This window comes from Otolemur garnettii, unplaced genomic scaffold (assembly GCF_000181295.1).
Source record: "Otolemur garnettii isolate 467f Iridium unplaced genomic scaffold, OtoGar3 scaffold00010, whole genome shotgun sequence".
Taxonomy (NCBI): Eukaryota; Metazoa; Chordata; class Mammalia; order Primates; family Galagidae; genus Otolemur; species Otolemur garnettii.
In genome coordinates this window covers 13,976,503-13,991,325 of record NW_003852405.1, presented here as the reverse complement: position 1 = coordinate 13,991,325, position 14,823 = coordinate 13,976,503, and the positions used below count along the sequence as shown (strand labels likewise).

Genomic DNA, 14,823 nt, shown 5'->3' with positions numbered 1-14,823 from the left:
CAGAAGGCCACCTGGTCCCTTCTTGAAAAGATGCTGGTTCAGGAAAATGTAACTCATTTAATAACAAAAAATTTTTAAAAAGGCATTGACAAAAAAGATTCTAATGTGAAAAAATGTGGGAAAGGGTGGAAAAACTAATGAGCAGATGAACACTCTTAAGCAGATGAAAATACCTTCCTAACAATTGACCAGGAATTGACATAAAAACATACTCCATGAAGCAGTTACCTGGAGCAATCACTTCTGATGGAGGCTCCCAAAGCTAAAATACAAGAACACAGAGGAGAAGTGAGGAATTAATGAAAAATATGAAACATGTACTGAAATGCAGGGAATACGTAATCGTGGAATGATGACATGATTGACCAAAGAAAACATGAAGGAAAGAGATGGCCTAAAAGCACAGTCATGGACACAGTAGACTTAAAAGACAGGAGAAAGTGATCCAGGATACCCTCTCTTGGAGTTCTAGAAGGAAAATATCATCAATGGAACCAAACCCAAACATTTAAAGATATGATTCAGGAAAACTTTGTGATAATGAAATGTGTGACTCTACATTGAAAGGGCACTGGATGTGCCCAGAAAAAGTGACCCAGACCATCACCAACAAGAAATACCCTAGTGAAATTACCGATCTCAAAAAAAGAAAAGGAAAAATTCTTTGGGCAGCAAAAAGATAAAGTAACTTAGAGAGAAGGGAAAAAAAATCGGGCTGAATTCATGTTCATATCCACAATAACATTCAATACCAGAAGGTGTAAGAGTGATACTTACCAAATTCTCAGGGAAAGAAAGTGTGAGCTAAGGATGTTCTATCCACCCAGGCAAATGGGACATCTCAGGGGACACTGTTGCCATGAGCCTTCTGTGAATAAACAGCTCTGGGAGAAGTCTTGCCAACCGAGTGATGGCTTATAGAACTGTGGTAAAAGAAGTGACAGTGAACTTTTTATTTTTCTTTTTGGAACTAGAATCTCTCATTAGGAAAAATATATAAAAGTAGAGAGAATAATACAATGAACTCCCAGGTATCCGCTATCCAGCTTCCACAGTCACTGTGACTGATCTTGACTCATCTAAACACTATTTATTCTCTCTCCAACTTCCAACAGGGTAATAATCCACCACAACATTTCATCCATAAATATTTTAGTATGTAACTCTGAAACAAGGGGAATATTTTTTAAAAATGCCAGTAGCAGTACCACACCTAAAAGTAAATTATAGTAATTTTTTAATACCATCAAATAGCCAGTAGGTATTTGTATTTCTGTGATTGTTTCATGGATTTTTTTAGTGGTTGATTTGGTTCTCCCATTTTGTGGGTTGTCTTTTCTTTATGTTAATCACGTCCTTCAATGCATAGCAATTCTTAATTTCGATGTACTCCAATTTGCCTCCTTTTTGTTGCTTGTGCTTTTGGTATCATGTATAAGAAATCATAATGTCATGAACATTTTCCTCTCTATTTTTCTCTAAGAGTTTTATTGTTTTAGCTCTTCCACTGAAATCTTTGAGCTATTTTGAAGTAATTTTTACATGTGATGTAAGACAATCAAGTAAAAGATAAGCATTTATTCTTTTATGGCTGTGAGGTGAGCTGTATTTCAAAGTGGAGGCAAAAACCAAGACAATTGTGGAAATTAGAGTGATAGGACACAATATAAATAATGTGTGTGTGACAATGTAGGTACGACACAACTAACTACAACGAAGAAAAGAAAGAGGCTAAGAATTTGGAAAGAAGAGTAAAGTTGCTGAGTCATCATCGGTAATAGTCAAACTATTTCACTTAAAGCTGACAAAGTAATAGAGGTGAAGTGTTTATTTAGAAGTATGAAGATAATATTAATATGCTGTTGGGTAGGAGAGGGGAGAGAGAACGAGATAAAGGAGGAAGAAGAGAGAAAGAAGAGGAAAGAGAGTGTATAAAACTAACAGATCCTCTTTAAAAATAGAAGCCAGGATGTTTATAATGTTATACTTATACATATAACCAATAGAATAAAAATACCAATGTCTTATAAGGGCAGAATTACTATACATAGACAAAAAGATACCATATCTCCCTTTCTGTTTATTCATCTCAAAGTTGATCACTAGTGAAAATTAAACTTAAAGAAAATATGACATAATGTAAGTGAACTAAAACAAAATATATCGGTTCCATTAAAAATTACAAGTGACCTTGATGCAACTACGAATGAGGAAGATTTTCAGATTTTTCTAAACAAAATCCTAACTCTATTGCCATATTCAAAAGAGAGACTTACGAAAAAAGTTGAAAATTACACAATGAGTCAAAGAGACAAATTCAAACAAAAGAATTAAGGGTTGTAATCTACATATCAGAAAATGTTGACTTTAGGGTAAAAAGCATTAAATGAGACAAAGGCATTTTATAATATTTGTTCTGGCTATCTGTTGCTTTATAACAAACTATTCTAAACTTAGTGGCTTTGAATAACAACCATTTTATCAAATTCTCAGATTTTCAGGGAATTTACACAATGGATAGCAAAGATAACTTTTCTCCACTGCATAATGTCTGAGGGAAGACACATCTCAGATAGAAATATCTTAGGGATTCTTTACTCACATGGCTAGTGCATGGGCTGGATGACTGAAGTCTCAGTAGCCGTGCTGTCAACCAGAGTCCCCAAACATGATCTCTCTATGTGGCTTGGGCTTCCTTATAACATAGTGGCTTCAGGATTGTAAGACTTATACTGGCAAGCCAATAGCAAGTGTCCCCAGGGAACAAGGAAGTATTTGAGTGGCTTTATTTTTGCAATTTTTGGCTGGGGCCAGGCTTGAACCCACCACCCCCAGTATATGAGGCCATAGGTGCTGCCCTTGAGTGGCTTTTTATGACTGCCTTAGTTGGTTGGAGCTGCTATAACAAAATACCATATACTAGGTAGTGTGTAAAAACAGAAATTTATTTCTCATAGTTCTGGAGGCTGGGAAGTCCAAGATCAAGGCACTGGAAAATTGAATATTTGGCTGAAAAAATATCTAATCAAAGTGTTGAAAGAGCAGCCTAGTTCCTCCTGACTGCTTACAGTAAAAGTTGAGAAGACAGAAATGATTTAAAGATGGAATTGCTAATTGCTGAGCAGGACACTGTGCACCGGTTATCAATCACAGGGACGGTAAACACCTCTGCCCTTTGCATGTTGGTATAGGCATTGCTAAGGAAAACATAATGCAATTAAGCCCTATGTGGGACAATGCTTTACTCACATAGTGAAGAGATCAGCTTGGATAGTGTGTGTGACCAGAGGGTTTCTCCTGGTAGCCAACACAGGGACATTTGCTACGTGCACCTTTCTTGTGCCACAGAGGAAGGGTCCCGACTCTTCCTCTGTGGAGTCTGAAATACTGAAAGCTGGGGATGGGCCTGAGGGCCATTGACACACATGCTTACACAGAATGAAGGAATACTTATTGAGCCTAAATAGGAGAAGAGATTTCCACTCAAGGTGATAGCCCTGGCAGAGACTGTGTGGGTACTTTATCTCTTGGTGAGGAAGTATTCCAGGCTCAACCCATTCTTATATGGCCAAGTAGGTATCAAAGACTATGCAAATAAGACTACCTTCCCAACATTAATCAAAAGGGAAGCAGAACTTAAAGATTTGGAAAATTCTTACAGTAAGACGTAAATACAAGTCAGTCAAGTTCTTTATCACTTTATAACAATGGTGACCTTTCCTCCCTTGTCCAATAACATGCTTGTCATTTCCAGCTGAGATCCTCATTTACCATCTATATTTCTGAAACATTCTGTTGAAGATTACTTATGTGTTTCCTAGCCAGACTGAGGCCTTTTCTATAGCTCTCTTCTTTACCATTTCTAGGCCCCCAAAGAGTCACCATTAAGGGTCTGGTCATGGCAGTGTAGGCTTTTCTGGGATGCTCCTTCAAACTTTCCCAGCCTCCCAGTACTGTAGGCTTCTGTTACAGCAGCACTTCCTATACATTTTTATACCAACTTTCAGGCTTTATTTGTTCAGGCTGCTGTAACAAATACAGTAAAGAGGGTGGCTGGAAACAACAGGCATTTATTACTCACAATTCTGGGGGCTGGGAGGTCCCAGATGAAGGTGCCGGCAGATTTGGTGACTGATGAGACTGGTGAAGGCTTACTTTCTGGCTCACAGATGGTGTCTTCTTGCTGTGTCCTCATGTGGCAGAAGAGGTTAGCTAGTTCCTTTAGGCCTCTTTCGTAAGGGCATCAGTGCTGTCCTCAAGACCTAATTATCTGCCAGAGGCCCCATCTCCTAATGCCATCACCTTGGGGCTTAGGATTTCTTTTTTCTTTTCCTTTCTTTCTTTCTTTTTTTTTTTTTTTTGAGACAGAGCCTCAAGCTGTGCCCCTGGGTAGAGTGCCGTGGCAGTTCACAGCAACCTCCAACTCCTGGGCTCTAGCAAGTCTCCTGCCTTCGCCTCCCAAGTAGATGAGACCAAAGGTGCCCGCCACAACCCCTGGCTATTTTTTGGTTGCAGCCATCATTGTTGTTTGGTGGGCCTGGGCTGGATTCAAACCCACCACCTTAGGTGTATGTGGCTGGCACCTTAGCCACTTGAGCCACAGGCACCGAGCCAGGATTTCAATATACAAATTTTGAGAGTACACAAATACTCAGATCAGACCTAGCCTGGGGGGTCCCATAGCATCACTTTAGCTGAGCCACAGGCCTCTGGAGATCTAAGAGAGGGGGCAGAGACCTCACTTTTCTAGGGGAGGAGTGTCAAAGAATTTGTGACCATGTTTTAAAGCTGCACAATGTTAAAGGATCCCAGTTACAGCCTAAAAAAGGAGTTATTAATATCTATGTATTGAATGAAACAGGAATAGGTAAATATTTCCTTACTATGATAAAATACATTAGGCTCAGTAGAAAAGCCAGAATCAGGCTTAAAGGCAAACAGTAGATGCATTCCTTCTAAAGGTAAAAAGTGAATGATATCCATTGTTACTAATATTATTTGACATTACTTAAGAAGTACCAGCCAAAGCAGATATCTGAAAAGAAGAGAAGAAAACTAATGTTATTTTACCTGGAATTCCCAAGATCATTGGTTTAAAAAGTGCTGCAATGAGAGAATTTGGTAATTTGTCAGAAGACATTAACACAGAGAAAGAATAGCTTGCATATATAATCAGTTAGGAGACAGGATGGAGTAAAATACCTAACTTATAGTACCAACTCAGAATATTAAGCACTTATGAATATATGCTAGAAGAATCATGGAAGACCTATGAAAGATGACAAAGAAACAAAACAAACTTTAAAATGCTCCTAAAGAACACAAAAGAAGTATATTGCAAAAGTTTGGCCAAATGAATAGAAATACCCAACATTGGAAAGATGTTAATTTTTCCTATGTTTATTCCACCAGACATACGAATTTGGGTTTTGAAACGAGACAATGCAATTCGAAAGTTCACGTGACCAATCATGAACATCCAACAAAACTCTTAAAAAGAACAATGCTCTTTTTTCACAAGATGGCCGCGCCGGTAGTAACAGCTAATGATCCTCCCGCCAATGCCGGCCCAGCCCGGGTGGCGGCTCCAGCTTCAACCCTGGCCCCAGCGCCAACGCCAGTTCCAGCGCGAGTTGCGGCTCCTGCTTCTTCTTCAGACCTGGCAGCGGCAGCGGCTACAAATGCAGCTCTGGGTCAGACCCTGGCGTCAGCGCAAGCCCCAGCCCACACCCTGGCGCCCACATTGACTGGTCCGGCCCTTCCAGGGCCCTTCCCTGGCGGCTGTGTGGTCAAACTTCACCCAGTCATTTTGGCCTCCATCGTGGACAGCTATGAACGAGGAAATGAGGAAGCTGCCCATGTTATCGGAACCCTGTTGGGAACCGTTGACAAGCACTCAGTTGAGGTCACCAACTGCTTGTCAGTGCTGCACAATGAGTCAGAAGATGAAGTGGCTTGTTGACCTGGAATTTGCTATGAACATGTATGAATTGCACAAAAAAGTCTCTCCAAATGAGCTCATCCTGGGCTGGTGTGCTACAGGCCATGATATCACAGAACACTCTGTGCTGATCCATGAGTACTCCAGCCTGGAGGCCCCAACCCCATTCACCTCACTGTGGACACAAGTCTCCAGAATGACCACATGAGTATCAAAGCTGAATCTCAGCACTTTCATGGGTGTCCCTGGGAGGACCGTGGAAGTGATGTTCACACCTCTAACAGTGAAATACGCATATTACAACACTGAATGAGTTGGAGCTGACCGAGTGATTGGACTCTCAAGGGACTTGCAGGAAGTAGGAGGGGCATCAGCTCGGACCCAGGATGCCTTAAGCACAGTGTTGCAGTATGCGGAGGATGTACTGTCTGGAAAGGTGTCAGCTGACAATACTGTGGGTTGCTTCTTAACGAGCCTGGTTAGCTAAGTACCCAAAATTCCTCCTGACAACTTCCAGACCATGCTCAACAGCAACATCAATGACCTGCTGATGGTGACCTATCCGGCCAGTCTCACACAGTCACAGATTGCCCTCAATGAGAAACTTGTAAACTTGTGAATGGGCCCCAAGCAGCACTCCTGCCAGGCTGGGTCTCACCCTAGGACTCAGAAGGAAGTAAAGGAGAAATGGTTTCTTTGTGGTCTTGAGTCACACTGAGTCAGTCAAGTGCTTGCGACTCTAATAAACATAGCCTACCTTGTAAATGAAAAAAAAAAAAAAAAAGAAGAAGAAAAATGTTGATGGTAGTGGTAGGTAAATGAGAAAAGTGTTAGCATATATCAAAACATTTTAAATTTAAGTAGATGAAAACAGTGTTATAGGTAAATGAATAGAGACAGATAAATGAAACAAAATAGAAAATCTGAACACAACTGGGTATATGCAGAAACAGGTCTAAATATATACTGGAATTTAGTAATATGGTGCAAGTGGGCTATTCAAAAATTAGTCTGGGGCCAACTGTGTGGATATTTGAAAAAAAAAGTTAGATTTTTCTCCTCAACCACCATATACTTTTGGAATATATGGTGGAGTATATTACAAATCATTTAGCAATTTAGGTTAAAAAAGGAAGTTATGAAAATATTAGAAGTTGCATTAATGTACACATCTATGATTTAATAAAAAAAGGAAAAAATATGTAGATTGACAACTTTTTTTTAGAATGGAAGAATCAGAAATTTTATGATAAATGAAATATTCATTGTCATGTTTGCACAACTCTGTATAAATAAACTATTTTAAAATATATGTTACCAAGAAAAAAAAAAAGAAAATATTAGAAGAGAGCACGAGTTGGTGGTCTCAGTTTTCTTATCCATGAAATGGGCATAGTAATGCCTACCTCATAAGTTTGTGTTAGGAATTAGCAAAGGTAGTTCAGGGGAAGTGGCTCATACCTGTAACCTAGTGTTCTGGGAGGCCAACGTGGGTGGATTGTTTGAGCTCAGAAGTTTGAGACTAGCCTGAGCAAGTGCAAGACCCTGTCTCTACTAAAAATTGAAAAATTAGCTGGGCATCATGGTGGGTACCTATAGTGTACTCTAGCTACTCTGGAGGCTGAGGCAAGAATTTGAGGTTGCTGTGAGCTAGGCTGACACCTTTCTTGCCTAGGAAAGAGAGTGAGACTCTGTCCAGAAAAAAAAAAGAATTAGCAAACGTTTTAATATACAATAAGGATGAAATAAAGGTTATCTATTATAATCATTTCAAAATACTTCTTGATAAATGGGTAGAATTTTATTTTTTAAGAAGAGAGGCAGCTTTGAGCCTTTGCAAAAATATTACTTAGAAACCTTACTTATTGGCCAGTGGAAGCGACACACACTTGTCATCTTAACACTCTGGGAGGCTGAGGCTGGAGGATCTCTTGAGCTCAGGAGTGTAAGACCAGCCTGAGCGAGACTCATCTCTACTAAAAATAGAAAAACTAGCCAGGCCTTGTGGAAGGTACCTGTAGTCCCAGCTACTTGGGAGACTGAGGCAGGAGGATTGCTTGAAATCAAGTTTAAGGTTGCTGTGAGCTATGATGCCATGGCTCTCTACCCAGGTGACAGAGTACAACTTTGTCTCAAAAGAGAAACAACAGCAAAACAGAGAAACAAATGAAAAATACAGACACCTTACTTATCAATGAGAGTAGTTTCTTTTTTAGTTATTGTATGGAAGAATTTTGTGAAAAATAATGGGAATATATAAAGAGCTATGGCAGAAAAAAATGGAATGATCAAAATACCGTTTTACCAATCATTAGTGGCTGCTATATCAGTGAGTTATGATGAGGCTGGGGAACATGTCTAGAACAGAGAAATGAATCTTTTTCTGGTAATATTGCCTTTCCCTCTTCCATGTTTATTCTCAGTCTTTTCTTCTTCCCTTTGATCAAAAAAGTCATGTTCCTTTCTTCCTTACCTTGGAAGACATTTTCCTTTGAACTTGTTGCCTTGTGGAGCTGTCATCTTTCTGAGCACGCTACCAAACTTTTTGGTAGAGTGTACTACTTTGTTGCTGTGGGACTGCCTACTTATGTCTTGCTGCCTGCATTCCAATGCTCCCATTCTTCAATTACAACTGTTGCTTCCAAGGATAAAACCACCCAATGACCAAATCAAACATTTTGAGACAGTCTTTCTCCTGGACGGCACCTGTATTTAGCTCTGCTGACCGTCCTTTCTGTTGCACACACCTCCTCGTCCTGCTTCTCCTGCCTTTCTGTCCGTTCCTTTCCTGTGTTTCTCAGGCTTTGCTTTCTTCTTAGTCCTCTCTCATCAGTACATTACCTTCCAATGATTATTCCTCATCTTTGTACCTTTTTTCTTCATCATCTCCCTTGGAGATTCCTACTCAGTCTCGTGATTTCCACTCCCAGAGCACTGTGAAAGATTCTCTGTAAGCAATCACTGTATCTCTTTAAAATAAAACTACAAACCCTCCAAGTTAGAAGTGGAGAGAAGGACTTTGAAAGCTGCTTTCATGAGATAAGGTAACCATGTAAGTATCCCTGACATGTCTTGGTCCTCTTTCCCTGTTTTTTCTTCTCTGAAGGATTCATCTAAATATTTTCTTCCTCTTCAATCATCGTACTTGGAATTTTCCACTATGCGGGAAATACCAAGAAAAGATATTTGCAAAATCCCCCCCCCCAAAAAAAACAATGAAAACAATTATACGAACTGTACATGGCATAAGAACAGCCAATTTTCAAAGGACAGATTTCCAAATTCGGCAATTCTGTGAAAGAAGTACAGCCTTCTTTAGGACAGCCAGCACTGGTAGAGATGACGCGGGTTGGCACCAAGGCAGCATGAGTGGGAATAGTGAGGTGGAGATGGATTTGTGAGCTATTTACTGTGGGAGCAGAGCTGTGATTGATTATGCCAGCTAAGGCTAAGGAGGAAGGAAGATGATTCCAAGGTGATCCAGTTGGGCAACTGAGTAAATAGAGATGATACTAATCAAAATTACACAGTATGGGGACTTGTTTAGGTAGGGAGGAGAATAAGTTTGGTTTAGGACATTTTGAATTTAAGCAACTAGTAGGGCATTTAGAAATGTGAGTACATGGTGAGGGGTGGGGGAAGGGGAGAGCAAGAGCGGGAAGGTGGGAGGGGGAGGGGGAAGGAAAGAACAGAGAGAGGGAAGGGGGAGGGGTGGGGTGTCACAGTCTGTGATGCACCTTTTGGCAGGGAGACACAATTGTAAGAGGGACTTTACCTAACAAATACAATCAATGTAATCTGGTTCTTTGTACTCTCAATGAATCCCCAACAATTAAAAAAAAAATGTGTGTGTAGGGACCATATTATTAAAACATGTTTTGGTATTTTTCTTCTCTAGAAATAGAATAAGATCTCATTTATCTTCGTGGCCTCGGCTATTGTGTACATGACAGTGACTCCTGTGACAGTCATCGGCGCTCTCCCATCAGTACTTCAGAGTTTCTGAGTTCCAGACACATGGTAGGGTTGTACTTGCTAGCCTTTCAAGTCAGATGTGACCACGTGGCTTGCTTTGCTTTGTGAGCAATGACAATGTCACTCCAATGTAGAATCTTTAAGAGAGAACACGTTATTTTCCCTGTGGCTTCCTCAGAACCGTAGTCCTTGCAAAAGTGCTTTTCAAGATAAAGCTTCATCAGCCAGGGGCTCTGAGAGAGTACCACGTAGAATCCTGGACACAGTCATTCTGCAAAACACATCTTTGTGATTTTAAGGTAGGTATTTGTTATTGCACTACAGCCCACTATTCTGATTAATTTAATTCCTAGATCTGTTTCTTCAGTAGTCTCCTCTTCACAGTGATAAATTCACCGATTTTTTTTCAGGGCAAACCTGATTTTGGATAATTTCATTAATTAAAAAATGGCCAGTTATATAAATGTAAAACTAAGCAGGCCTAGCTTTTTTATACACCTTTATAAGATCTTGCAAAGTCTTTCAACCATGATACCTATCAAAAAATAATTTTATATTGGTACCTGGTAGACATATAAATCAGAAATAAAACATTCATGAAACAATATAAGTGACCCTTAAACAATGTGAGGATTAGAGGTGCTGACCACTTTCATAGTAAAAAATTTGATTCGAACTTTTTTTTTGGAGACAGAGTCTCACTCTGCTCCTCCAGCGCCCTCCAGTGCAGAGACTTCCTCATGGCAAGTGATCCTCTCGCCTCAGCCTCTCCAGTAGCTGGGACTACAGGCATCCAACACAGAGCTTGGCTAATTTTTCTTATTTTTAGTAGAGACAGGGTCTTGCTCTTGCTCAGGCTGGTCTCAATTCCTGAGCTCAATTGATCCTCCCATCTTGGCCTCCTGAAGTGCTACAATTACAGGCCTGAGCCCCCAGGTCTGACCTGGCTATACCTTTTGACTCCCACAAAACTGCTAATAGCCTCATAATAGCCTTGTAGTAACATGAACAATTCATTAGCACATATTTTGGTATGCTACATGTATTTTATTTTGTATTCCTAAAGTAAGCGAGAGAAAAGAAAACATTATTAAGAATATGGGGGGTGGTGCCTGTGGCTCAAAAAGGTAGGGTACTGGCCCCATATGCAGCAGGTGGTAGGTTCAAACCTAGCCCCGGCCAAAAAAAAAAGAAAAGCATAAGGAAGAGAAAATATATTGACTACTCATTGAATGGAAGCGGATCACTTTAAGTCTTTGTCCTCTTTGTCTTCGCACTGAGTAGACAGAGTAAGAGGAGGAAGGGGAAGAGCTGGCCTCGCTGTCTCAGGGGTGTTAGAGGCAGAAGAAAGAGGAGGAGGCCGTGGAACAGGAGGTAGAGAGGCAGGCACGGTCGGTGTGACGTCATGGAAGCACTTTGTAATTTCTGTCTAATTGTGCCTTATCATTTGGGTTCCTATGGTACCCATCTTTCCACTGTTTGCTTTAGTTTCCATACTTGTATCACGGGAGGGTCCATGTCATAAAAGAAGTCACAACTGGAGGTGGTTATAGCATTGTTATAGCAATACAGTGTATACTACAGTTAATATTATACAGTTATTTATTACTTCATCTTTAGCTTTGTTTATTCTCAACCGTGAATGGTCAGGTATGGTTTGTAAGTGTTCATGTGCTTTAAGTTTTGATAAATTCTAACTATGATTTTTTAAAAAATTAAATCATAACTGTGTACATTTATGGGGTACAGCATGCTAATTTGATATACAATGTGGAATGCTTATCTCAAACTGATTCACATAAGCATACCTCACTGACTTATTTGTCGTGGTCAGACGTTTGTACCCCCTCCTAATAGATTTGAAATGTACCATTGCATTATGCTCAATAGGTGAGGTCCTACCAAATACCCTCCCTCCTCTTGCCCTCCCCTTCCCCTCCTCTCTCTCTCTTCTTTCCTCCTTTCTGGACTACAGTTGTGTTTTATCATTAGTAAAAATGTGTAGGTGATTATATATTGGTTTCATAATAGTATTGAGTATGCTGGATTCTTTTTTCCCATTCTTAAGATATTTTACTGAAAAGAATATGTTTGAATTCCATCCAGATAAACATAAAATATATAAAGTCTCCATCCTTTTTTATGGCTGCATAGTATTCCATAGCATACTTTTTTTTATAATAGATTTTTATATATTTTATGATAGTAAATAATAAACTAGTATCTACATATGCTTTATGTATTTGTGACATAGTTTTTTATTATTTTCTTTCAGTCTTTCTAGACTATGTGGTTGGTCTATTTTTTCAAATTGTTGGAAATTTCCAGAAAAATTTCTGATGTGTTTACTTTAAAATCTGCACACAAATCAAACTTGTATATTCAAGGGTCATTGGCCCTAGGTGTTATAATACTGTATGTGAAACATGATACTTTATTCTACCTTATTTATTTCACTTAAAAAAACTTTTTTTTTTTTTTTTTTTTGAGACAGAGTCACACAGTTGCCCTCAGTAGAGTGTTTGTGGCATCATAGCTCATGGCAAGCTCAATCTCTTGGGCTCAAGTGATCCTCTTGCCTCGGCCTCCCAGGTAGCTGGGACTACAGGTACCTGCCACAACCTTCAGTTATTTTTTTAGGGATGGGATCTTGTTCTTTCTCAGGTTGGTCTTGAACTGCTGAGCTCAAGTGATCTACCTGCCTTGGCCTCCCAGAGTGACTTAATTCTTATATTGCAAGCCACTCCCTGGGTGTTCTGACCAGGTAATCAGTCATTATCCACAGTTTGCAAAAGTCTGACTGAGGGTGTGGACTTTGGGTTGGTGCCCAAGTTGGATCTGCTTCCTCCACTTACCACGGCTATAGAACTGTCAGTAAGACGTGCAATCAGTGACACTCAGTGATCTCTTCTATAACATGGGACACTGATTTCTACCTGTTTACCTATTTTGTGACAATTAGATTACATTAGACAATACCCTAATTTGGCAGGCGTGTTTCTTGAAACATTTTAAGTAGTCATAAACCCAAAGGATCCAAATCTTTTTGGTTGGAAGATAAGTCCTGATGTGACTGAAAGATCAGAAGTTCCAACTTCTCAGGAACTGAGTTGGGACAGACACGTCACCTGCTGATATTGCAAACCTCCCCTGGCCTACCTTTGTTGCCATGACCCTGCCACCTCCCACACGCACACTCACAGAGCACATGCTTCCTGCCCAAGCTTAGCTGTTGGGCTCCCTGTGGGTGTAGGCCTTGGGCACTCACATTTCCTTGGCCACAGGGATACTGTGTGTGATGGGGACCAGAATCTGCATTTGAGGCCAAGCAGTTCTTATTTATTATACTATCTTGTTTTCTCAGCCTTCTTGATGGAGAAGAAGATAGAAGATACTAGAAAGTGACCACCCTGCCTCAGGACCCGGTTCAGATTATTAACCTCCACACAAGTTGTCACACTGTGTGTTCTCCTCTCAATGGACTATCTTCCCATACGATTATAAGCTTGTAGAGATTGCACTGATGGCTCCCACTAACAGTGCTCAATGAATGCTCATTTATGGGGGTCTGCCTATAATCTTCCTTTCTCCTACTCTATCCCCTCTTTGGTTTCCAGGACAACTCCTATTCATTTTGTAAGCCTCTACTCTAAAAATCACTTCCTCTGGGGGTTCCCATCCTGACCTCCCAAATTATCCCTTCCTTTTCTCATCTTAATATTTTCAAACATAAGACTTCCCAAGCAGTTATGAAATTGCTTGTTGAATTGCTTGTACTTCTGCTACAGTCTGAGCTCTGTCAGGGCAGAAGCTGCTCTGCTATGCTGTAACCAAGGCCAAACCACAGTGCTATTCTTAGAGCATTTTAGAATATCTCCTTTAGACTAGACATCCTACACCTGAATATTTGCATGGACCAGACAGCTGGCAGGGGTGAGTCGAGTCAGCCAGACTGGATTTGGAGAAGTAGAGGCTGCAGGCCTCGCCTAAAGAGGAAGCCTCTACGTAGCATTAGCAGGAGGTTACCCAGAGGCAGTGGTCCCTCACTCATGCTAAAGCTTCCGGCTTTTCTTAAATTTGAAACTGGTTTTAAATGTTGACAATCAAAACTTTTTAATTAATGAGGAAAAAACCATGTAGGCTGCTAGTTACTAGTCTTTAGACTCTACATAAAAGATCCCTGCACATATTTATAAATGTATATTTGTAATCTGATTTTTTTTCCGCTTAATTGTGTGCATATTTCCCAGTCAATTTCACATTTATTTTCAGTTCCCTTAACTGCCAAATGGGGATAATGAGATATTATTTCACAGAATCACTGTGAGGATTAAATGAAATTAGGCATCTGAAGCCCGGCGAGCAGAGCTAGGCCGTGGAAGTGACCCACGAACCGTAGTCTCTCTTCTCTTTCTCTTGTTCAATCTGTACTACTGAAATCAGTAGTACCAGCAGTGGCTGCAGAGAATATGTTTCCCAGAACACTTTGTGGGTTATTCGTAGATACTACGGTGGGGGGTAGGGGTGGGGTTCTATGGACAAATGGATTTGGAGACTGCGATCTAAGCCACTTTAAGCTTATGTCTCTACAAAGGATGCCTTAGAGACTTTCATATGCTCCTATGCTGGGTGAATATTAAAAAAAAAAAAAAAGGATCGAGATGCAATATTTCATGAATTTAGTGGACCTGAATGAGTGTTTCATGAAGCACACTCTGTAAACTGCTGAATCTAATGCCTGAGCCCATGGGGGGTCTTGATTTTTAAGGACTCCTTAGGAGCAACAGTGAGAGCCTGTGAGGCACGCTCGAGTCACAAGGGCCTGTATTGCCAACCCCCTACCTTACCAGCCCACCCTGTGCTGGCACTAGCAGTTCTGCAAAGTAGCAGATCCAGGGCCCCCAAAC

The 14,823-nt window shown here is 40.4% G+C and overlaps 1 pseudogene; it reads left to right on the top strand.

The window, feature by feature from the left end:
* The first annotated feature begins 5,521 nt into the window (after positions 1-5,521).
* On the top strand, positions 5,522-6,583 carry LOC100942037 (annotated as a pseudogene).
* The last annotated feature ends 8,240 nt before the right edge of the window (positions 6,584-14,823 follow it).